We start from the raw sequence: 25256 nt of genomic DNA, 5'->3' as shown, positions 1-25256 counted from the left end.
CAAGACTTTCATATATATATACACACACACAGATGTATAGCTACATCATATACATATGAAAGTCTTGTTATAATCATATATATATTTCATATATATGAATGTCATATATATATGATCAATACTTTGCATCCTTCAATCCAATCAAGTTGACATTCAGTATTAACCATCACAGACTATTACTTATCATTTTATATTTCATCTATAGTTGGCTCTCTTTTGGGTTCTAATATGTCAAGTTTTGGTATCAGGGTTACTGAGTTTTCTAAAAGAAATGGTAAAGATTTCCATTTCATTCCTTTTTGCTTTTACTAACACAGGAATTATGTGTTCTTTGATAATTTGGGATAGATATATATGTATCTCCTATTCTGTCCCTCTAGGGAACCCTAACTAATACATAATCACACATGAATTACTAGTAAATCAAAACTAGAGCTATATTTTAAACAATACTATGATGAAGTAAGTTTATTCTAGAAATAGAAGAATGATACAATTTCAGGAAATGTATTAATGTAATCAATCATATTACTAGAACAAAGAAAATTACTAGTACTAGTATTAAAAACATTTGATGAAATTCAACATCCATTCTTGATTTAAAAAAAAATTCTTAGAGAGAAATAAAGTTTTTTTTTAACCTAATTAAGAATACTGGCCAGGTGTGGTGGCTCATGCACTGTGATCCCATTACTTTGGGAGGCCGAGGTGGGCCAATCACCTGAGGTCAGGAATTTGAGACCAGCCTGGGCAACATGGTGAAACCCTGTCTCTACTAAAAATACAAAAATTATCTGGGCATGGTGGTGCGCCCCTGTAGTCCCAGCTACTCAGGAGGCTGAGGCAGGAGAATCACTTGAACCCAGAGTTGGGGGTTGCAGTGAGCCGAGACCATGCCATTGCACTCCAGCCTGGGTGACAGAGCGAGACTCCTCAAAAAAAAAAGTCCTGAAATTAATAGTATAAAAGTAAAAATATTTCTCTTCAAGTTTAAACAAGGCAAAGGAAGATACTTACTATAACAATTATTATTAAGTATTGCTTTCAAAGTTTAAAGAATGGCAATAAGGTAAGAAAACAAAATCAGAGGTATAAATGTTGATACAGAGGAAAAAATAAAAAAGACATTACAGAAGACAGAAGACAGTCTATCTGGAAAGACTAATAAATTCATATATAAAGAATATTGAGTAAAGTGGCTTATTAAAAACATGTACAGAAAAATAGCTTTTTAATACTAGAGCAATAACCAGTGAGAAAAGAAATACAAATAAAGGAAAAAATCCCATTAAAACGGTAATTAAACTATAAAATATCTAGGAATAAATTCAGTAGGAAATGTTCAGGACATATATAAGGAATCTATAACATGCTTTATTAAATTCTAGACACATGATATCCCTGTATAGGGAATGTTTATAATGATCTATTTTGTCACCAAGTTAATCTATAATGTTATGCAATCTCAATAAAACCTCAATGGGGATTATTATTTTTTTTTTCGAGATTGGCAGTCTCACTATGTTGCCCAGGCTGGTCTCGAACTCTTGGGCTCAAGTGAACCTCCTGCCCTGGCCTCCGAAAGTGCTGAGATTACAGGCATAAGCAACCAATACCTGGCCCTCAATGGAGATTTATAAGAAAATGTGAACATATGATTCACATGTGTTCCTGAAATAATAAACATAGGAGAATAAATGAGAATTTTTAGTAAAATGTATAATGAGGAGAGAATTGCCTATCCTGATATCAAAACAATTTTTAAAACAGCATGGTACTGGTGTAGAGAGACAAACCCAATGAAAAAATAGAAAGTTTAGAAAGAGATTCAAGTTTAGATAAGGACAAGGCATTTCACATCAGTGACAATGGTAGTTCGATTTGACTGAGAAAGGACACGTAATTCAACAAATACTTTTGAGACAAATTGCTTACTATATGGAAAAATGAAACACTCTATTTTGCACTCTAAAGAGAGCAAAATAAGGCCTAAATGATTTGAAAACAAAAAGCAAAATAGAAAACCATGTATATACACACACACACACACACAGAGTCTTGGTATATATAATATCACTAATCCTGATGCAAGCAGAGAGAAAACATGAAGGAAAACATTAGTTTGATTTTTAAAATATTCTATGTAGCAGAGAACACAATAAGTAAAACTGAAGGGCACATGATAAACTAAAAAAAGTAAAACTCGTCTAAATGTTATTTCCTTGGATAAAGAAGTCTTACAAGTGTTGGACATCATCCATCCAGTAACTATTGAGCACTTATTTTTGCCAGGCACAGTTAGTGCCCCAGAGACCTAAATGAACAAACAGACATACATCCTTCCATCATGGGGCTTACCTCATCAGGCAACTTATTTAAACAAATTTAAATAAAAATGAAAAACAAGAAAAAGACCTTCATTAGCAATCAAAGGAATGTGAATGAAAATGTTTTAGTTTTTCACCATTTTAATCAGTAGAGATTTTAAAAAGTTGATTATACCCCACATCATCAAGGATATGGGAAACATGTTTTCATATGTTTCTGGGAGAAATATAAATTGGAAGAACTTTCTGGAAGGCTGTTTGGCAATCCTAAGAAGGTTGACTAGCAATTCCCCTTCTAAGAATTTATACCAAGTAAATAAAAAGATAATTGCAACAACCATTTAACTATAAGAATATTTATTGTTTATAAGACCAAAATGTTGAAAACAGTCTAAATTTGATATACACACACAATGAGTAATACATAAAAATTGTATCATGGAAGAGTAATGATACAGAAATATTGTTAAATGAACATATAGATTATAGTATATACTGGATTGATTCCATTTTAAATAGAAAATATACTGCTTAAAACTAGAAAGATAGACAATAAAATGTTAATGAAGATTCTGTCTTAATGTGCAATTTTGGATGCTTTTAATTTTCTTTTTTGTATTTTATATGGTACAGGTTTTGTAATTTTAAAATAGTGTTGTTTCTTTAAAGTTAATGTACAGATTAAAGATATCTACGTGCCTTAGAGATTTTATATTTTATTGGATCTGATATAATTATTGCAGATGCAGTTCCTTCAAAACTGCGTTAATTCTCTCAGGCTAGAGAAAAGGCTGCCAGAAAGAAGCGATAGGCAGGGCCAGGTGGAGGGAATGAGGTGAATTATGCAAGACAGAGTCAGATACTGCCTTTACTTACAATTATGATAATTTGTTCATCATTGTTATTTTTCCTTTATTTATTTATTTATCTATTTATTTAGAGATAGAGTCTTGCTCTGTCCCGCAGGCTGTAGTGCAGTGGCGCAATCTTTACTCACTGCAAGCTCCGCTTCCCGGGTTCACGCCATTCTCCTGCCTCAGCCTCCCAAGTAGCTGGGACTACAGGTGCCCGCCACCACGCCACACCCAGCTAATGTTTTGTATTTTTAGTAGAGACGGGATTTCACCGTGTTAGCAAGGATGGTCTCGATCTCCTGACCTCATGATCCACCTGCCTCAGCCTCCCAAAGTGCTGGGATAACAGATGTGAGCCACTGCGCCCGGCCTCATTTTGATTTTTAAAATATTGCTTTCTTGAATACTGAGTTTTTTGGTATCCCTTGCACTTTGCACCTGAGATGTGTACCTCACTCACCTCACCCTAGCCTCAGCCCTGCTTACCAGCAGCCCTCTGCACCCTCCATGCTCCCCAAACAGCATCTCTTCATGTCCTACATCTGCCTCCTGTCCAGCAGCTGCAGTGCCCTCCTGGCAACACAGAACCAAGCCTGGATGCTCTGGGTAGAGAAGGGATGGCAGCAATCCCAGCCATTCATGGAACATTTCCTTTGGCCTGGGTTCTGTGCAAAGTACTCTTATTCAGTCCTCACAATAGCTGGATATGTTGGGTAGCAGAGACTGATGTGCATCTCCTTATGTCATTGTTTCCTCTCCATAGTAGTCTTTCCCAATTGCATCTGGGTATGTGGACATCCAAAATAAAGACTTCATGTCTCTTGCAGCCACATGTGGTCATGTGATTAAGCTCCAGTGAAAGAAGATAAAGAAGAGTTTTGTGCAGTTTGCAGACATGTCTATAAAAGGGAAGACCATTCCCTTCTTCCCCGTTTTCCTAATTCCTCTGTGTGGAATGTGAGTGTGAAGACTGGAGCTGGAGTTCCATCTGCAACCAGAAGATGAGAGTCACAAACTGAAGATGGTGAAGCAAATAGATGAAAGAAGACAGAGTCCTTCCTGATATGGGGTTGCCACACCCCACCTGGACTGCTATGTTTATATGAGCTAGAAATAAACTTCTATTTTGTTAAAACTACTGTTGTCTTAAATTACCTGCCATTTGCAAACCAACCTAGTCCTAATTCATTCACATATTACAATTACGTCCATTTTGTAGATGAGAAAACTGGGATTCAGAGAAGTTGAGCACCCTTCACAAGATTACACAACTTTTTTTTTTTTTGAGACGGAGTCTCGTTCTGTCGCCCAGGCAGGAGTGCAGTGGTGCGATCTCAGCTCACTGCAAGTCCGCCTGCCGGGTTTACGCCATTCTCCTGCCTCAGCCTCCCGAGTAGCTGGGACTACAGGCGCCCGCCACCTCGCCCGGCTAGTTTTTTGTATTTTTTAGTAGAGACGGGATTTCACCATGTTAGCCAGGATGGTCTCGATCTCCTGACCTCGTGATCCACCCGTCTCGGCCTCCCAAAGTGCTGGGATTACAGGCTTGAGCCACCGTGCCCGGCGATTACACAACTATTAAGTGGCAGATCAGAATCTGAAACCAGGATGTCTGACTCCAATGTCCCACCTCTTAATCCTGTGCTGTTAAACTTCTGTGCCCCAGGAAAATTTCCAAATCTGAGTAAAGGGTTTGTCCGCCTAGAGTTTGGATACTCATCCCTCTAATTTTCTCCAGCCAAATTCCTAAACCCTTTGGTAGCTCCAGGGATTGGATCACATGCCATTTTCAGAGCCTATTGAAAGACTAGGAATCCCTTGGAAATGTCTTAGTTACTACCCATATGTATTTTTCTCAGGCCAGTGTGTGGTCCCAGCACTGTTGGTTTGCATCAGGACTTGAGGATCATTCATCATTGTTGTCCAGGACAAAAGTTACTCTGCTCTTCCTACAATGAGTGGTGGGAGTGGCATACTGGGGAGGTCTGCATCTTTGCAGACAGTTCAATCAGAAATCCCACTGCTTTAAAAGTCTCATGGAAAACCCAGTTTCAGCCTTGCAACACCGGGTAGCCCTGTGGCATTTTGACATTGGGTGTCTCTGCATTGTTGAAGTAACTCAGCACATTGCCATGCATTTATCCTCTTGGGTCACTGCTAGGGGAAGTTCCTCACTTCTGCTTCTTCAGTAACTGATGTCTGGTGCATCAGCTGAATACATTTCAGGCTTATAAGCAGTTCCGCCGGATCTACAGGCAAAAAAGCTTTTCACCATCCCCACCTCCCCCACGAGTGACCAATGTCTCAGCATTAATGCATCTGATGGCACTGAGCCTTAGTGGCCTGAGGGAGGACAGTCGCCAAGCAGAGATTGAAATCACATTTTTATTTACATTATTACTTTTCCACAGCTTGGTTTCTTGCAGGGTTTTGATCTATTAGGCCACACTATTTAGTCTGGACTGAATCCTTGAATTACTTTACTTGGTCTTCCAAGACTCTCAAAGAACTTGATAAACTTGTTCTAATTAATCAACATATTCATCCATGGTGTCCATATACCAGATCTAAAAATGAAACACTGCTTAATGCACGTAGCATGAAAGACAATCTGGACATTTTCAAGTGTAGACTTTGCTTGTGACTCTTTTGTGATGAATAATCATTATTTTAGGAAGACACTGGTTTATCCAACTCTTGTTAGAATTGGGTAAGTGTGAATCTCTACAATAGAATGGAAATGTGAGATCCAAGCTTATAAAATAAACTCATTATCATTTATACATATATGGTCATTGTGTTAATAAAATCAGTTTGTCTTGGAAGAAACACATGGTTGGACTTTATAATAGATGTGAAAATGGGATTATAGATCATTGCTCTTTTTATTCTGAACATTAGGTTGTATTTATTGCCAAACTCTTGACAGCTCCTAAGGAGTAAATTTTAAGTACATTTTTGTTGTTCTTTAAGAACAAGCTGCCACTTCAGTTTCACCACATACCTCTTCCACACACTGATGAAAGATATGGAGACAGCAGGAACTGAAGTAGAACCAGAGGGATTTGTTAGGACAGACATTTGCATTCATTCATTCTGATTCTCACTATGGTCAGACAGTGAATAAAAGTTCACTGAATTTTTCTTTTGATAAATAAAATGGACAATTTTCTCAGCCTTAGTTTTAGAAGAGCAACCTTAAATGTACTACTGATTAGTAAACTCTAAACCACTTTCTGTGTATTTAAAAAAATTTTCAACTTTTATTTTAGATTGAGGGGTAGATGTGCAGGTTTGTTACAAGGTATATTGTATGATGCTGAGTTTGGGGGTAGGATTGAACCCATCACTAAGGTAGTGAGCATAGTACCCAACAAGTAGCTTTTCAACCTTTTCCTCCCTCCCTCCCCCTTCTTGTAGTCCCCAGTGTCTACCGTTCCAATCTTTATGTCCATGTGTACCCAATGTTTAGCTCCTACTTGTGAGAGAGAACATGTGGCATTTGGTTTTCTGTTTCTGCACTCATTTGCTTAGGATAATGGCTTCCAGCTGCATCCATGTTGCTGCAAAGGACATGATTTCATTCTTTTTTTATGGCTGCATAGTATTCATATATATATATATATATAAAATATGTATATATATTATATATGTATGCCACATTTTCTTTATCCAATCCATCATTGATAGGCACCTAGGTTGATACCACATATGCAATTGTAAATAGTATTGTAATGAACACATGAGTGCATGTGTCTTTTTGTTAGAATGCTTTATTTTCTTTGGGAATATACCAAGTTATGAGATTGCTGGATCAAATGGTAGTTCTATTTTTAGTTCTTTAAGAAATCTCCAAACTGCTCTCCATAGTGACTGAGTTAATTTATTTTCCCACCAACAGTGTATAAACATCCCCCTTTCTCTGCGGCCTTGCCAGCATCTGTTGCTTTTTGACTTTTTAGTAATAGCCATTCCAACTGGTGTGAGATGGTATATCATCGTGGTTTTGATTTGCACTTCTCTGATGATTAGTGATGAGGAACATTTTTTCATATGTTGGTTGGCTCCTTGTATGTCTTCTTTTGAGAAATGTCTATTCCTGTCCTTTAGCTTCTTTTTAATAGGGTTGTTTTTTGCTTGTTGGTTTATTTAAGTTCCTTATAGATTCTGGATAGTATACCTTTGTCAGATGCATAGTTTGTGAAATTTTCTCCCATCCTATAGGTTGTCTGTTTACTCTGTTGATAGTTTCTTTTGCTGTGCAGAAGCTCTTTAATTTAACCAGGTCTCTCACTTGTCAAATTCGGTTTTATTGCAATTGCTTTTGAGGACTTAGCCATGAATTATTTGCCATGAATGATGTCCAGAATGGTATTTCCTAGGTATTCTTCTAGAACTTTTATAGTTTTTGGTCTTATATTTAAGTCTTTTATCTATCTTGAGTTTATTTTTGTATATGGTGTTAGCTAGGGGTCCAGTTTCATACTTCTGCATATGGATATAAGTCAGTTATCCCATGACTATTTATTATATAGGAAGTCCTTTCCCCATTTCTTATTTTTGTTAAGTTTGTTGAAGATCAGTTGGTTGTAGATATTTGACTTTATTTCTGGGTTCTCTATTCTGTTCCATTGGTTTATGTGTCTGGTTTTGTACCAGTACCATGCTGTTTTGGTTACTGTAGCCTTGCAGTATAGTTAGAAGTCAGGTAGCATGGTGGTTCCAACTCTGCTCTTTTTGCTTAGAATTGCTGTAGCTGTTTGGGCTCATTTTTTGTTCCATATAAATTTCATAATATTTTTTAAAAAATTCTGTGGAAAATGGCATTGGTAAAGTTTGATAGGAATAGTGTTAAATCTGTAGATTGCTTTGGCAGTATGGATATTTTAAAAATACTGATTCTTCCAATCATATGAGCATGGAATGTTTTTCCATTTGTTTGTGTCATCTATGAATTATTTGACAACGTTTTGTAGTTCTCCCTGTAGAGATCTTTCACCACCTTGGTTAAATGTATTCCTGGGTTATTTTATTTTATTTTCTTGTGGCTATGGTAAATAGGATTTTGTTATTGACTTGGCTCTCAACTTGAATGTTATTGGTATCTAGAAATGCTACTGGTTTTTGTACACTGATTTTGTGTCTTGAAATTATAAACTTTCTTCTTAACACTACTTTTGCTGCTTCCCAGAGATTTCGGTGTGTTGTGTCTGTTTTCATTTATTTCAAATAATTTTTAAAATTTCTGCCTTAATTTCATTGTTTACCCGAAAGTCATTCAGGAGCAAGTTATGTAGTCCCCATGTAATTGTGTGGTTTGAGAGATTCTCTTGGTATTCATATTTTTATTTCATTGTGGTCTGAGAATATGTTTGCTATGATTTTGATTTTTAAAAATTTATTGAGATTTGTTTTATGACTGAGCATGTGGCCAATCTTGTTCCATGGTCAAGTGGAACATGGTCAACTGAGCATGGTTGAGTATGTTCCATGTGCAGATGAGAATGTTTATTCTGTGGTCGTTGGATGGAGTATTCTGTAGATGTGTTTTAGGTCCAGTTGGTCATGTTTTAAGTTTAAGATCAGAATTTCTTTGTTCATTTTCTGCCTTGATCTGTTTTAATGCTGTTAGTGGAGTGTTGAATTTCCCCACTGTTGTGTGACTGTCTAAGATGTTTTGTAGGTCTAGAAGTACTTGTTCTATGAATCTGGGTGCTCCAATGTTGGGTGTGCATATATTTAGGATAGTTTTGTCTTCTTGTTGAATTGAGCCCTTTATCATTATGTAATGGCTTTTTTGTTCTTTTTTACTGTTGTTAGTTTAAAGTCTGTTTTACCTCATACAAGAATTGCAACCCCTGCTCTTAATTGTTTTCTGTTTATGTGATAAATCTTTCCCCATTCCTTTACTTTGAGCCTATGGATGTCATTACAAGTAAGGTGGGTCTCTTGCAGACAACAGAAGGTTGGGTTTTGGTTTTATATCCAACTTGCCACAATATGCCTTTTGAATGGAGCATTTAGACCATTTACATTAAAGATTAATATTGATATGTGAGATTTGGATCCCGTTTTGGTGTTATTTGCTGGTTGCTTTGTAGCCTCAATTGTATACTTGCTTTATGGAGTCTGTGGGCTATGTACTTATGTGTGTTTTTAGGGTGGCAGGTATCGTTCTTTCCTTTCCAGGTTTAGAACTCTCTTAAAGATATCTTGTAAAGCTTGTCTAGTGGTAATGAATTACCTTAGCAATTGCTTGTTTGGAAAGGATTTTATTTTTCCTTTGCTTATGAAGCTTAGGTTGGCAGAAAATGAAATCCTTCATTGGAATTTCTTTTCTTTAAGGATGCTCAACATAGGCTCCCACTCTCTTCTGGTTTGTATGGTTTCTGTTGAGAAGTCCACTGTTAGCCTGATAGGGTTCCCTTAGTGATATGATCCTTTTCTCTAAATGCCTTTAAGATTTTTTCTTTTACGTTGACCTTGGAAAGTCTGATGATTATGTGTCTTGGGAATGGTCACCTTATATAGGTTCTTGTAGGGATTCTCTGAATATCTTGATATTGCATGGTGACCTCTCTATTGTGGTTGGGAAAATTTTCATGGGTTATTTCCCCAAATATGTTTTCTGAGTTGCTTACTCTCTCTCCTTCTCTCTTAGGAAGGTTATTAAATTGTATGTTTGGTCCTTTACATAATCCCATATTTGTTGGAGGCTTTGTTCTTTAAAAAAAAATTTTTTTTTCTTTATTTTTGTCTGACTGGGTTGACTCAAAGGACCAGTCTCTGAGCTTTGAAATTCTTTCTTCAGCTTGATCTAGTCTGTTGTTAAGGCATCCAACTGTATTTTGAAATTCCTGTAGTGGATTTTTCAATTCTAGAGGTTCAATTTGATTCTTTCTTAAAATGGTTATGTAATCTTTAAAATCTTGGATCATTTTCCTGGCTTCTTTGAATTGGATTTTAACTTTCTCTTGAATGGTTTTGAACTACCTTGCCATTCAGACTCTGAATTCTATGTCTGTCACTTCAGACATTTCAATTTGATTAGGATCCATTGTGGGGGGCTAGTGCAGTCCTTCAGAGGTAAGAAAACACTGACTTTTTGAATTGCTGAAGTCCTGGTGCTGATTCTTTCTCATCTGAGGGCTAGTGTTTATTTTTCTTTTTGAAATTGCTGTCACTTGGATAAAGCTTTTTGTTTTTACATATTTTTCCCTTGAGGGTTTGACTATGGTGTATGTTGTGTATAGCAATTGGCTTCATTTCTTGGTGGTTTCAGAGGACCAAGGCTTTGTAGAGGACCTTTGTGTCAGAGGACCCGAGTTTTGAAAGGGTTTCATGGCTGCTGCATGCTGAAGATGTTTTTGTTTGGTGGTGTAATGCAGACTACGATGCAGTAGATGGCGCTTAAGAGTAAGGGCCAGAAGATAGGCCCTTACTGAGCTGCAGGCCTCTTGTATTTTAGTGCATATGCAGCAGTGTTCTGGGGAGAGGTGAAGGAGGTGGCAAGAGATGACTCCATCACCAAGTCTGTTCCTGGACCTTGATGGAACCCTCTTCAATTACTGGATCCAAGTTTGTATTTCCTTAACCTCAAGCGGGCTTTGGCAGGCTGTGTTCCCTCCTCCCACAGGAGCAGTCCAAGTCAAAAGTTAGGTCACCAGGAGACCCACAACTCCCTGGGGTCCTGCTGGTCCTCTGGACTTGTCAGAGTCAGAGTTGGTTGTGGGATATGTCTGTGGGTGGACTGGTGATGCAGTGGGTCAGGAGTGGAGGATCCCCAGGCAAGATGGTGGTACCATGGGTGTGTAACTGGTGTGCCACCCATGGCCTGAGGTTTTTAGCCCAGCAGACTGTTGTGGGACCCACCCAACTCACACTCCCCTGATCAGGTCTCTCTCCAGCATCTGCTTCAAGTGCAGACTCAACCAAGTAGACTTGTTCCAGCCTTCTGTGCCCAGATCACTGGACTCTTCCAGGTGTTCTAGGCTATGAGGCTTTTTGGGACAGAAGCTGTGGTTGGCTAACAGGCTACACCTTTCCTAGACTGGGCTTACAAATGGAGGGATGCCCAGCTTCTACAGTGGCACATGAACCCACGCCACAATCTTCATAGTGTTCTGAGAGAGGGGGGCTCCTCCTCCACTTAAGCTCAGGCCACATATCTCAGCTCAGTACCCCTGGGTGATGTGCTCACATCCTTGGGTGGGTGGGACCAGGCCTGCATTTTTCTTTCCCACTGACCCCTCAGGGTTAAGGGTCAGCCATGCTTGGGGCTCGAACTACTCCCAGGCTGCTGGCAAAACACTCCAGTGGGGGAGTGGAGGCTGTGCTGTGGGAATGGTCAGGGAGGTGGTCTTGGGAAGTGTCGGTGGATGAAGGGGCATGCAGATCTGATGCACTCTGGTCATGCAGGAAAGGTAGCCCTTCTCTTTCCCAGCCTGGAGGTAAGCAGGAGCTACAGTCACTCAGAGAAAGATAGTGTCTTGGGGGATAAGCACTTATGGTCACATTTTACTGCAGCTGCACTGCAGGCTCTGAAACCTTCTGGGCTTCACTCAGGTTTGAGCTCTGCTTCTACCTGCTCTCTGGGCAGTTTCTTCCGGCAATTCAAATGTCTATGGAGGTCGTGGGATCTCTTGAAGCTAGGATCTCAGAGGTTTGCAGTGGGAGTGTGGTCCCCTGGAGTTCCTTCACCCACCCCTTCCTTAGGACCTCTTCAAGACTTGGAGACAGCCCTGGTGCTCAGTGACTTCATGCAGGCTTCCCAGCTTCCTCCCTCTTCAAACATGGTGTCTATTTTTTCTCAAAAGATTTGTTCAAAGTATGATGGTTTACTTGCTATTTTGGTTTTCTTGGTTGGAGAGGCATTTCCTGGCTGCATCTAGTTGGTCATCTTTGGTCACATTCCCTGAACACTGGTGCTGAGCCCAGCCCAGTATCATCAGTCACCAGACAGGCTCTGGCTAAATCTGTTTTCTGTGTACTTCAAGAGTGAAGGATGAGAGAAGGACAAAGGGTGCAGCCAAGCTGTATCCATTGGAATTGAGGAGGGGCCCAAGGAGAGCAGAAGTAAAAGTTGGCATTGTCCCTTTCTGGGCCTTCTGGGATGGTTGGTATTGTATAGGATTGCCCAGAATTTCCTTCCCTGTGTGTTTTTGAGTTAGGGTGGACCCAGGAAACATTCACGGCAGTGACACAGCAGCCACTGTACTCCAAAGACAGCCCATGTATCTTGTCAGTGATCTGTTGGCTTACCTTGTTAAAGTAGGGCGGCAGCCAAGACTGCAGCTCTTGCTGGATCTCCCCGTCAGCTTCTCTGAGCCTTGAGCTAGGTGCATGTGCAGTGCTGAGGCAAAGGGCACTGTCTTTTTATGCAGGTTACCCACATCATCAAGGTTGAAGGTGCTGAGAGGCGGACATGGATCATCATCTCTTCTTGTGGTTTCCAGTTTGTCCTCCCTCTCCTCCACTTCACAGCTTCTCTTTCCTACTGTTGGCCATGAGCAGTCTAGACTTCTTCACCAGCCTTGTGATTGGATAAGACCTAATCTTGTGCTGTCCAGTACAGCAGCCACTAGCCATGTGTGACTATTAAAATGAATTAGAATGGAATAAAATACAATGTTTTCTCAATTGTACTAGCCACATTTCACATGTGTGTCTAGTGCCTGTGTTATTGCACAGTGCAGATGTATAACACTTCCATAATTGCAGAAAGCTCTATGGAATAGTACTGGTGTAATTCCTTTAATAAATTCCTTATTTCATAGCATTCATAGGGATTCTGCTTCCCTAATCACACCCTATCAGATACCCTCGCATTTCGTAAAGACTGGTCTAGGCCAGTGATTCTCATTTTTTTGTCCTTCTGAGCCTCTTTCACTGATAACATTGTGAAAGATGTGTGACACATTTCAATGGTCCTACTCAGATTGTGACAAAATCCCTCAAAAATTTTCCAAGGAGGAAAAGCAAATAGGTGAAATAAATACAGCATTATTTAACCATTACCCCTGCCCCCCACTGTCTTTTTTTTTTTTAACCACTTTAGAAAATATACCAAAATGTGTATGAGAGGACATTTTATTGATTTTAGACGTTTCTTCTTTTTTATTATAGGCATTTATGCTGTAAATTTCCCTCTAAACACTGCTTTCATTGCGTCCCGTAAGCTTTGGTGTGTAGCATGTTCATTTTGATTAATCTCAAAATATTTTCTAATTTCCCCTGTGATTTCTTTGACTCATTGGTTTTTTAGAAATATGTTATTTAAGTGCCACATATCTGTAAATTTCCTTCTGTTATTAGTATGTTGTCTTTTTGTTGTTATTATTGTTTGTTTGTTTAGTGACTTCTCTGGACTAATTCTGTAAAGTCTGTATTTTTGTCATATGTGGCTGCTGAAGTCTCTACTCAGCTTAGTGGTCAGCTGATTATTGGGCAATTATTTTCTTAACTCTCTGGAACAAATAAGCCTCCCAATTTTTGCCAATGATTTGCATGTTAGGGCACACATTCAATTCTCAGCAAAGTGGTTGGAAACTCTGCCTTAGCCTTCATTTCCTGCTTGTGTAGAGCCTCCAGGTCAGCCAGAGGTAAGAACTTAGGACCCTCTCTGGTGTTTCCTGAACATGTGTACAGCCTGGTATGTGCGTGTGGTCTTCTAGATTCCCTTTAACATGTTGGAGTTTTTCAAATCCCCTATGACCATCTGATTTCCTGTTTTTCCTTTAAAGTTTTTGGTTTGTCTATTGTTTTTTCCAGCTGCTATTCTCTGCCTCAGGCAGCCATGAAGTTGAACAACTGCCTGCAACCAATGCCCCTTGGAGAAAAGGATTTTTGTTTGTAGGGGATAGGAGTCTGGAGGCTTTTTGCAGTGGTTGAGTTCCAAAACAGATTAAATAAAGACAACTTTGTCGTGGAGGTCTTCCAGGGAACTACCAGACAGGTCAAATTATGGTAATTCTTAAGAAAAGATGCTTTGAAAGAGTGCCAGCCTCCATTTGGTGACTGCTAGCCTGCTGATTTTCACAATGATTGTGGGTAGTTATTTTTCAAGGCTACTCCAGGGCAGGGAGAGATGAGACTAGGACAAGATAAAATGCCACAAAGCTTGCTGTTCTTACCAAGATTCAGACATTTTTTTCTTGAATGTATACTCTACTGCTTGTTGTAAACTTTTAATTTTTAGAGCTCTGAAAAAGTTGATTCTGATCATTTTTGTCAGATTCCTTTGATGCAGGAAAGAATTTTCAGAGGTCCTAACTTCACCATTTTTTTAAGACATCACCCAAGGTTGACATTTTATACAGGTAATCACAAATTATACTTTTCCAACAGACAAAACAAGACCAAGATAGAAAAGAAAATCACTCAATCATCCAACCTAAGTACTCCAGCCTTAGTCCATAGTAAAATAAGAAATATTACACGGATACTACCTGACCATGGAGGAAGGCTAACTATGTGTTTTCTTAATTATTTGAATTTCATGAGGGCTGCTTGCCTAGGATCAATGTGAATGGCTATTGAGAAAATATTAAAGACACTGAGATGAGCAAAGAGGGTGAGTCCTCTCTTTGGAAAGAGATGGGAACCTCACATAATTTGTCAGGCCCTCTCCAGTGTTCACTCTTCCTATCAGGTGCATACTTCCCTGGGATCAATCAAAGCCTCAGGGGGTAGGGGGAGGTAGCGGAATACTGTTCTCTCCTCCTCCAGTTTCTCCCCTGCTCTGTGTCATCCCCTCCTCACTCTGTCACCCAAGGACCTAATACCCCTTCATCCTTCAACTGAACAAACCTAATCTCTAGAAAGGTACTTCTTCTGTATCCCACGTTTCAGCCTTAGAAAACAAGCCCCACCTTGTCCCATTGCAATCAAGTTAGCTTTTGTAAACCTCAGCAGTTCCTGAGTAATCTACTGAATGTCTCTTGTCCTGACAAAGCATTTCTCAGACATGGCTGAGAGGTGTGTCTTCTTTTATTGGCAAGAAAATGTACTTATTTTTTCTCTGATGCTCTTTGACTTATTTCCATTGAACACTTATAAACAATTCACCACCTCAATGCTAAGCACATTTATAGACTAATTCAGTATTTCTGAGTTCTTTTGTAGGCATCTTGTATCTGCTCCTTGAGTAACAGAGGCAGCTGAGGCAGATTAAATGCAGTAATTCCTGTGAAATTAATTAGAATTTCTTGGATTCCCTGTGAGTACAAATTATTTTGCTCTATCTTGTTATTTTAAAGGAAATAGTAAATGTCCTATTTGTGTGGCACCTGTGGAATTTTTTCTCAAATGACAAGATGCAGATACACCTGAGTGCTGCCTTCTCTGCTTTACTACTAAAAGCATAAACATTGAAGACTTTTTAAAGACAGTCAGTAAAGAACAGTAGTTTAGTGTGCTGACATATGTTTTTTGTTTGTTTGTTTTGAGACAGGATCTTACTCTGTCATCAAGACTGGAGTGCAGTGGTGAGATCTCAGCTCACTGCAACCTCCGTCTCCCAGACTCAAGTAATTCTTGTGCCTCCACCACCTAAGTAGCTGAGACTACAGGTGTGCACCACCATGCCTGGCTAATTTGTTTGATGTTTTTTGTTGAGACAGGGTCTTACTATGTGTCCTAGACTGGTCTTGGCTTCCTGGGCTCAAGTGATCCATCTGCCTTGGCCTCCCAAAGGCTGAAATTAGAGGTGTGGGCGTGCCCAGCTGTAAACTGATATATGTTATTAGAATCTGCACCATATCCAAATGAACTTTTCTTCCACTCTTCAAGTTTAGAGGAAGAAACACATCATTTTTATTGCTGGTGTTAATTAAAAAAAAAAAAATTTCACTTTAACAAAACCAGGCTTTTAAGATGAAAACAAAGTAAAATCAAACAAAAAGAAACAACAATTGCCCCCGCCCCCCACCACCCCCCAGCTCTCTGCTCAAGGAAAAACACCTGTACCATTGCTCAAAGGATGGGTCCAGGCCTCCTGTGGCCACTAGATGCAGTGGTTGGTTGTGTGCACTGCACTGCCCTCTGCTGGGTGGGCCAGCTCACATCTTAATGTTTTTTTTGTTTTTTTTTTTTTTAATTGTGGTAAGTGTGCTTCACAAGAGATCTACCCTCTTGACAGATTTTTAATTACACAATACAGTATTGTTAACTATGGGCACAAAATTGTGTGGCAGATCTCTAGAAGAAATTCATCTCATATAACTGAAACTTTATACCAGCTGAACACCAACTCCCTGTTTCCCCCTTCTCCCACCCCCTGACAACCACCATTCTACTTACTGTCTGTTTCTATTAATCTGACTAATTTAGACACCTAATATGAATGGAGTCATGCAGTTTTTACCCTTCTGTGGCAGGCTTATTTCACTTGGCATAATGTCCTACTGATTCATCCATGTTGTTGCATATGGCAGAGTTTCCTTCTTTTTTAAAGCTGAATAATATTTCATTGTATGGATATACCACATTGTCTTTGTCCATTTATCTGTCAATGAACATTTAGTTTGTTTCCACATCTTGGCTATTGTGAACAGTACTACAATGAGCACAAAGGCTCACATCTTAATTCCATCTCCTCTGAGGCTTTTATCTGGAGTGGCCCCTTTGCTCTCTGCGTTTTCCACTGTACGGCCTGGGGCTTTGTAGTGGGACTAGGAGCTCCCTCATACCCTATATCCATAAAAGTATGCTGCATTGCCTGTCAGGGCAAGGACCCTCCCTCTACTCTCCACCCAAAGATGAGACAAAAAGGGAGAAGACTTCAGCAATATTCATTATTGCTGATGAAGGTCATTGGGGTTGTAAAAGAAGGAGAAAGACTAAGACCGAGAAAATCTGATAAGGGTTATGCTGGAGGTATTTGGGAGTGAAAAGAAGGGAAGCACAGTTTCAGAGGCCTGGCCATAAAGCACTGGAGAAAGGATGTTTGGAAAATAACATTGGAAAGGGGCCCTTCACACCAAGCCCCGATAACAGAGCAGTAGATATACCCTGCTACCTCCTTGCTGGGCATGTAGGTACCACAGATGAATCAGACAAGTCCTTAATGAACATCTAATCTACAGGGAAGATGAAACATGTGGACAAAAAACTCTACTCCAAGGTAGAAGTTTGTGTTGCCAGGGAGCCATGATTAATGTGTTCTCAGAGTTCAGAAGAGGAGAAAGCCCATCTGGCTGGGGGAGGATAGGAGAGGCCTAGTGGCAAAAGTAGGATTTTAGTGGAGACTTGATGAGCAAGGAAGACTGGATATGGAGAAGACCAGTCTATAAAAGCTGTTTAGTTCTCATTTTAGTTCCTTAAAAAGCAAACTTTGAAAGTTAGATAGAGGATGTGGGGAGGGAGAGTTCTAACCTCACCTTCTGAAATGGAATTTTTATGTAATAACCAATAGATCCTTTCACTATAAAGATTTATGTCAAAATAAACATATGTAGTGGTAACTTTTGAAAATAGCTTCTCCAAATCAGCCCTAGATTTAAACAATTTAGAGGAACACAGATGTTATGGGCTGATGTGTGTCCCTTACCCCAAATTCCTGTGTTGAAGTCCTAACCTCCACTACCTCAGAAGATGGCTGTATTTCAAGATAGGGTCTTTAAAGAGGTGATTAAAGTAGAATGAGGTTTTATGGATGGGCTCTAATCTGATATGACAAGTGTCCTCATAAGAACAGGAGATTAGGACACAGACTGAGGGGCAACGATGTTAGGACAGCAAACTGGGGAGAGAAGCTGCAGAAGCTATCAACCCTGCCATCACCTTGGTTTTGGACTTCCAGCCTCCAGAACCGTGAGAAAATAGATTTCTGTTATTGAAGCCACCTAGTCAGTGGCTTTGTAATGGCGGCCCTGGCAAACCAATACAATAGGCATTATGGATTCATAAAATACAAAAACTTACCCCTACGTTAAAGCTGAGAAACAATAGGCTCAGCCCTAGGAACAATCACTTCGATATTCCAAATGAGTATTTTCTTAAATAACGGGGCAGTCTGGATTATCTTCCAAGCTGTTTGATTAAACACAGTACTATGTCCAACCAGAAAACCCCTAGCCATATTACAACAAACTAGTTGCTAGGATTTCTGTGTGATTGAAACTGTTTGACTTTTCAATAGAGAATATGTCTCCATTGTTACTGCACATGGATACATATTCAGTGATCACCCTGGACTGCCAGATAATGTACTCTGTATGAATGTCAAGACTATTTTTACTATTGAATGTCACCTTTTGTAACAGTCCATGTTTCTAGTTGCAAAGCAACCAGAGTCCACTCTGACTAGTTTAAGGGGGAAACGAATTTATTAATGAATATGAAGGAACTCACAGAATTGGGGGAAGGGATAGAGAGAGGGACCTGAAGCTCAGCTCCTAGGAGCAATGCCCAAACTCTGCAGAGAAAATGGCCTGGCAAGAAAATCATTGTCTCGGACACTGCCAAATACCTAGCTCCAGAGATTCAGCTTTACTGCACCAGCTTTTCCGTTCATTTTGAGGTCATTTCTGCAATAGGATCTTCCATGTGGAAGTCTTTCCCAGGTACAACTGACTGATGAACACACAGGTCAAATGTTGTGTCCTGGGTATGAGGGAGGCAAGTAACTTCAGTTCCAACTTCTACATTGGGAGACATGGATATTTCAGCTAATAAAGGGAGGTTATTTTAAAGATGATGCACACTAGAACTACCATTTGATTCTGCAATCCAACTACTGGGTATCTACCAAAAGTAAAAAATTATTTCTAAAAGATACCTGCACTTTATTGCAGCACTTCTCACAATAGCAAAGATACAGAGTCAACCTAAGTGTGCCTCAACAGATGAATGGAAAAAGAAAATGTGGTATATATACACAATGGAGTACTATTAAGCCATTAAAAAGAATGAAATCATGTATTTTGCAGCAACATGGATGGGACTGGAGGCCATTATCCTAAGTAAAATAACTGAGACACAGAAAACCAAATACTGCATGCTCTCTGTTATAAGTAGGATCTAACTAATGTTTACACATGGACATAGAGTGTGGAATGATAGACAATGGAGAATGGAGAGGGTAGGTACTGGGGGGGTTATGATAAGAAATTACTTAATGAGTACAACATACCTTATTCAGGTGATGATTATCCTAAAAGCCCAGACTTCACCAGTACTCAATTACAAGTGTAATAAAATTACACATGTACCCCATCAATTTATACAAATAAAAATAAATAAAAGTTGATGAGCAGGCAAGACTATAACAACTGCCCACTTCAGGTTTGGGGTTCTTCATTACTATTACGATGCTATGATTTTTTTGATGTTTAAGACTTTGTTAAGTCTAACAAAATTAATGTTGGACAAATTGAATGAGGATCCAGGCTGAAAAGTCAAATATTGGCAATCAAATCCTCATCAAAATTTTATACAGAATTTCCTGAAGTTGATACATGTTCAGTATTCTCTGAAAATTCAAAAAGCGTTTGTTGAGGAGTGAATAAATATTATGTAAACTGTTCCTTCCCTTAATGAGAACACCAAAAGCTATTAAACCCCAAATGATTGGGCTGCAGTTCAAGCTCCTTATTCGCATGCCCCCTAACAGTGTCTACTTTCTTACCCAAGAATATAGCTTCTCTTTTGCAATGGCGGTCTTGTTTCCCAATAGGACAGTTGGGACACATGATTCTGATAAAGAACCTTAGTAATTGGTTTTGGGCACAAGAAGCTGCTAGCTGGAAGCTCAAATATTAAAATGGCCATCTTGATGGTTGATGGGGACAAGGGAACAGACTGTTTAAAGCTGGGATTATTCCAGAAAAGTATGATACAGTCATGGTGCAGACCCCCAGTGTAATGGATATAAGATTTGCTTTCAAGAGATGTTTTACAGGCATTTGTTGATTCATTCATGCATTCATTTTTTATTTTAACAAATATATGTTGAACACCTACTGTGTGCCAGACACTGAACTAAGCCCTTGTAGCATGTTCCACAAAGATTTTGCAGTCCAATAGCATCAGGCAGACAGCTAAGCAAAACAATGCAACAAAAGTAGCTCTAGGAAGTGAATCTACAAGTCTGATTAACCACACACTGCATTATAATTTTACAACAAAAAGTGAATTATAATTCTTTCTTAATTTGATACAGAATGTAACTACAAAAAGTCATGTATCAGTATCTCAGTCCCAGTACATACCAGAGCTCCATTAAGAGTGTTTGGAAGTCCACTGCCTCTGCTCTTCTGTTTGAAGACTTTGTTAGTTTCACTTTGCAAGCAGTAAAATGTCAGTGCATATCTAGAGCCCTGGATATAAGATTCCACATAAATACAAAGGAAAGTAGCATGATTTCATTAGCTTGTATACAGAACAGACTTTTAATGAGAATTTCTCTTAGCTCAGTCCTTTCCCCCTTCTCTTTCAGGCATCTAATCATTTTCAAGGACTTTTTCAAAACAAAACAACTTATACCTTAAAACCTCTGTGAAATCTTTAAGAAAGGTCCCTTTCCAATATTCCTACTGCATTTTGTTTATCTCTCTATGGGAGCAGGCACCATCTTACTTGAGGGGTATAGTATTTATTTTATTTTTGCCTGTCTTTACCATCTTACTTGAGGGGTATAGTATTTATTTTATTTTTGCATGCACTGTACACCATGCATTCTTTTTCTATCCTTGGCACATAGGACCTGTAAGGTGAGCAATCTTTTCAGTATGAATGAGAAGATAATGGAATAAATGAATGAACCCCTTATCAATCAGCAGAAGAATGAAAAACAGTATTCTAGTTAGGACTACAAGTTTAGGAGCAGCCTTGGGTTTATTAATTTGGGGACCTTGGGCAAATCATATAATCTCTCTGGTCTCGGTGGTTTAATCTGCAGTATGGGAACAATGAGTACAACACATCTCACAGGCTTGCTTGTGAAGATGAAGAAGGCTGATGTGTATAATGTTTGGAAGGCAGCGCTGCTGCACTGTGTCAAACCTGGGGCAGATCTTTGTAAAGAGTGTCAATAGTTATCATGGTTGTTACACAATGACTGAAGAAGAGCTTTATTGCAGGAAGCACCTAGGATGCAGGGGCACTGATTTTCTGGGTAGAACAGTTGTACATCTGGCCCTTAGCTACTATGTCCTTTTCCTCACACCCCTTCCCAGTGTGGAAGCAACACCTCTGCTTGTCCCAAATCTCAGTGAGTTTTTGACCCCTTGGGAAGGTAGCTTTTTTTCTTACTGCTACAGCTCAAATTTTTTTTTCTCTGCATCCCACTTCCCTGGAAAGGTATTTGATAGGCAAATGTCCCCAGCCTCATTGGAAAGCCCAACCTACTAATTCATCATAAAACAGAAACCTAATAGGCTGGCTTCATTAAACTGGGAGCCCAACATCACTGCACCACAAAGCTTAGGGAGTGGAGGACACTGACAGAATATCCCCTTTTCCCTGCCCCAAACAAAAACGCACACACTGTCTTAAAAATAGCCAGAATTCTTTTTTTCTGTTTCTCTTCAACAGGAGGCTCATTCTGAAATTGAACCAAGTGGAAAAACACAAAGCCCTTCAGATGTGTCCAGATTTGTAGCATTAAATTGGGATGGAGCGTGTGACAGGGGTGGGGGTGGTTTCATAATATAGTGAATGGAACCTTTTAGCTTCAGTAAGTGAGTCTGACTCAGGAATGCAGGCGATTGTATCTCCAAAAAAATCAATATTAAGATGCACAATTACTCCCCTGGTATCGAAAGAATTAGTTGATCTACATGCTAAATGACAAGCCTCTTGATAACAGGGATTATGTGACCTGCCTTTCCAGCCAGGGCTGCTAGAGAGGGTCCTTTAGGTCCCTAAGGCAGAGATAATCTAATTAGAACAACAAAGACCAGGTCCATTTGAGGAGAAGGCAACCGTGGGGGTGGGTGGGGGTTGGGAGGTGATAGTGGGTGTGGAGGGAGCCCTGCAAGGCCTGTGATGGCTGGGAGGGGCTTGTGCAGGGCAACAGCAAGTAGGTGGGGAGTTGCTGGGGGGTGAGGCTGGAGGGGAAGGGACGCCTGCAGAAAGGGGTGGACAGAGGTCACCTCTAAAACATGACTTAATCTCCACTTTGGCTCCACAAACACTGCCCAGCTGGCTCCCAGACTGCGGACAGACTTGACAGGATGAGTGAGCGGGGCTCCAGACACTCAGGCACGCAGAGGTCTTCTAGCTGGCCACTGCCACCACCGCCACCACCGCCACCACCACCACCACCACTGCCACTAGAGAGAAACAAGAGGCCTGGGAGACACACGTGGGCCACTCCAACCCTGATCTTCTCACTCCTCTGAGAATTTCCCACCATCTAAAGACCAAAAGACCAGAGTCTGATAGAAGTTCCACCTGTCCATAGCGAGAGAAGAAAGATGTAGCCATGGGTGACATTTTCACAAAGCTCAATGTCTTTTATTAAAAGATCCGTCCTGACTTCTGATATTATGTCCTTCTCATGTTTTTGGTGGTTAAGATTCCCTTTTAAAAGATAGATAGTGGGGATTTTTCTTCTGATTGTTTTGGTGCTTTTTTTTTTTTTTTTTTTTTGGTAATGTTCTTACCTGATACGATAAAAAGCTTCTGTTGATTTAGAAAACATTTGTTTCTAAAACTTTGTATGACTTTAACAAACAAAAATCTATGAAACTATCTTGTTAGACTTCTCAGCAAATGATTTTAAATTTGATACTCACATTTTTCTTCTTCTTAGGGAAAAAAATCAGACTAAATAAGCTTTGCTTTTAGTTTCTGTATCCTCCACAACTTTTCATTCCCAGGGTATTTTGAGCAAACACTTTTTTAAAAAGCTGTTTTCAGTACCATGGAATTCTAAGGCAATGGGGCATTTATCAAGTCAGTAGTTTTTCCATTTTTTAAAAGCAAAGAGGCTTTATCATGAAATCATTTCACTAAAACCTCACTGTGTACACAGTGTGATCTAAAGCAGAGAGGCTCTGACTTTGGGAAGGCATTGAGGGGAGCTCAGAGCCCTGCGCTGGTCACCTCCGGAGTACCTGGGGCCTTCAAATATCGTCTGAAAATGATTGCCAGAGATGGTCCTCCATGTTTTCCTGAACTCTAGGTGGTAGGTGTGCTAGAGACAAGTTCCCCATCACCCTGCCCAGGCCTGGCAAGGTGGGAGACCACCCCCTTTCCTCTCTAGCTTTTCATGGTGTTGAGAGACTGGATCCTGAAAAGCCAAGTGTGCACGAGGAAAACCTTCCCAAACTCAGGGCAGGGGAGATGACTTGTTTGTCTATGAATGTACAGGTGCTAACCATGGAAAGAACTCAAAAACTCAACTTTTTGTTCAAATTTTTGACAATTCCAAGTGGGAAATGAAGAAACTTTGGTGGGACGGGGGTGGATGATGGAGAGGACAGGGCTTCGGTTATCCACCAGGCTGGTCCATTAGGCTAGTGGCAAACACACACTAATAATCTTATCTATGAATAAAAAGCAGTTGGAAAAATATGTGAGGAGGCCTTAATGATAGTAAAAGATCCTGAATTTTTATTCTTCCTTCCCTCACCCGCTAATACAAATTTTCAACTTCCTTAGAGACAGCCTCTCGGTAAATAATTAATTACTTTGGCATTATTTTTACTCATAATAATATCAGTGATAATAATTACATTTTCTTTCTTTATAAGAAAAGACTTGCAGGATTTTTGCTGAGGGGAAGAAACTGCAAAAATTTTTGCATGATTGTTTTTTCTATTTAAAGCACTAAATGAAATCTTTAAGGATGTTATCTGTATTTGACTTCCTTCCTAAGTTCTGAGGACCAAATCCTAGAAGAAATGACAGTTAACATCTGCTTAGCTTAAGATGACACTTGGAAGGCTTAACAATCTCTCTCAACTTATTGGGGTACAATAATTTACATTAAATTGATTTGCTTAGGCTTAAACTTGAGTTCGATTTTTAGAAAATGCTGCCTTCATGTCAATCTCACTATGATGAATTTTGAAAGGCAGTCATGGTTCAACGAACAAGAAGGGAGGAGGTAAAAGGGAAGAAATCTCTAAGCCCTCCTTCTCTTCTAACTGCAACAAAATATACATGTGTATTTAAAAAAATTAATTTTAAATTCACTGTTCACATTGACTCTAATGTCAACTATTGAAAACTTATTGTGTCCCTACTATTCTTGAAGATATCAAAAAACCATTCTTCACTGGGGAGAAAAGACTAGCAGAAATGAACTCACCCAGTCCCTGAGCAAGGCTGTGCCATTAGATGGCACATTGTTCAGTCCAGTCACAGCTCAGTGGACATCCATGTGGGCTGAAGGTTGGGTGGAGACACAGGCCTTGAGGCTTGACTTGAGAGATGGAGAGAGTAATGCACAACACCCCAGGCAGGAAGACACACGGAAGAAGAAAATGCAGAAGCAGAAGAAAGACACCCTTGTGGCTCACTGAGAAGGCTGAGTCAGGTTCAGGCTCCTATAAAGGACCCCTGTTCGGGGAGACAGAAAATGAGGCAAGGTGAGTCAGATGAGGCCGGGTATGGTGGCATTCACATCCAAGCCTGGAATGGCTGTTGCACGTCACCATTCCTTTGTCCACAAAGACATCCACAATGGATCATGACACTCCATGTCCTCTGTAGCTCTTCAGGTAGCCACTGCCAGTCAATTGAGCAGATTTGGCCTTCAAGATGAAATCTATTCTCTAATCCCATCCCAGGCCAACGTATTTAGGAAGTGGAGAGATGTCAAGTGAAGAATAGATGAATGAAGAAGACATGGGTCCCTAAACTTCCCATTTACTGTTGACTTCAACCTTACCTAACACAATTATGTTTTAAGCAGGAGCTGGACATGATGGAAGATCACTGGACTGGAGATCCTAGGGCTTACATTAAAGCTCCATTTCTGCCACTAACTTCCCCCATTCTGTGCTTCATTTTCATTATCTGTAAAACGAAAAGATTGAAACAGATGATGGATAAGATCTGTCCTGACATTGCCTTTGGAGAGTCCTACAAGTGCCAACAGAAAACAAGCCAGACTGAGCTTTGC

The sequence above is a fragment of the Piliocolobus tephrosceles genome, chromosome 8 (assembly GCF_002776525.5).
Source record: "Piliocolobus tephrosceles isolate RC106 chromosome 8, ASM277652v3, whole genome shotgun sequence".
Lineage (NCBI taxonomy): Eukaryota > Metazoa > Chordata > Mammalia > Primates > Cercopithecidae > Piliocolobus > Piliocolobus tephrosceles.
The sequence above is the reverse complement of the archived record's forward strand: the minus strand, read 5'-3'. Positions refer to the sequence as shown.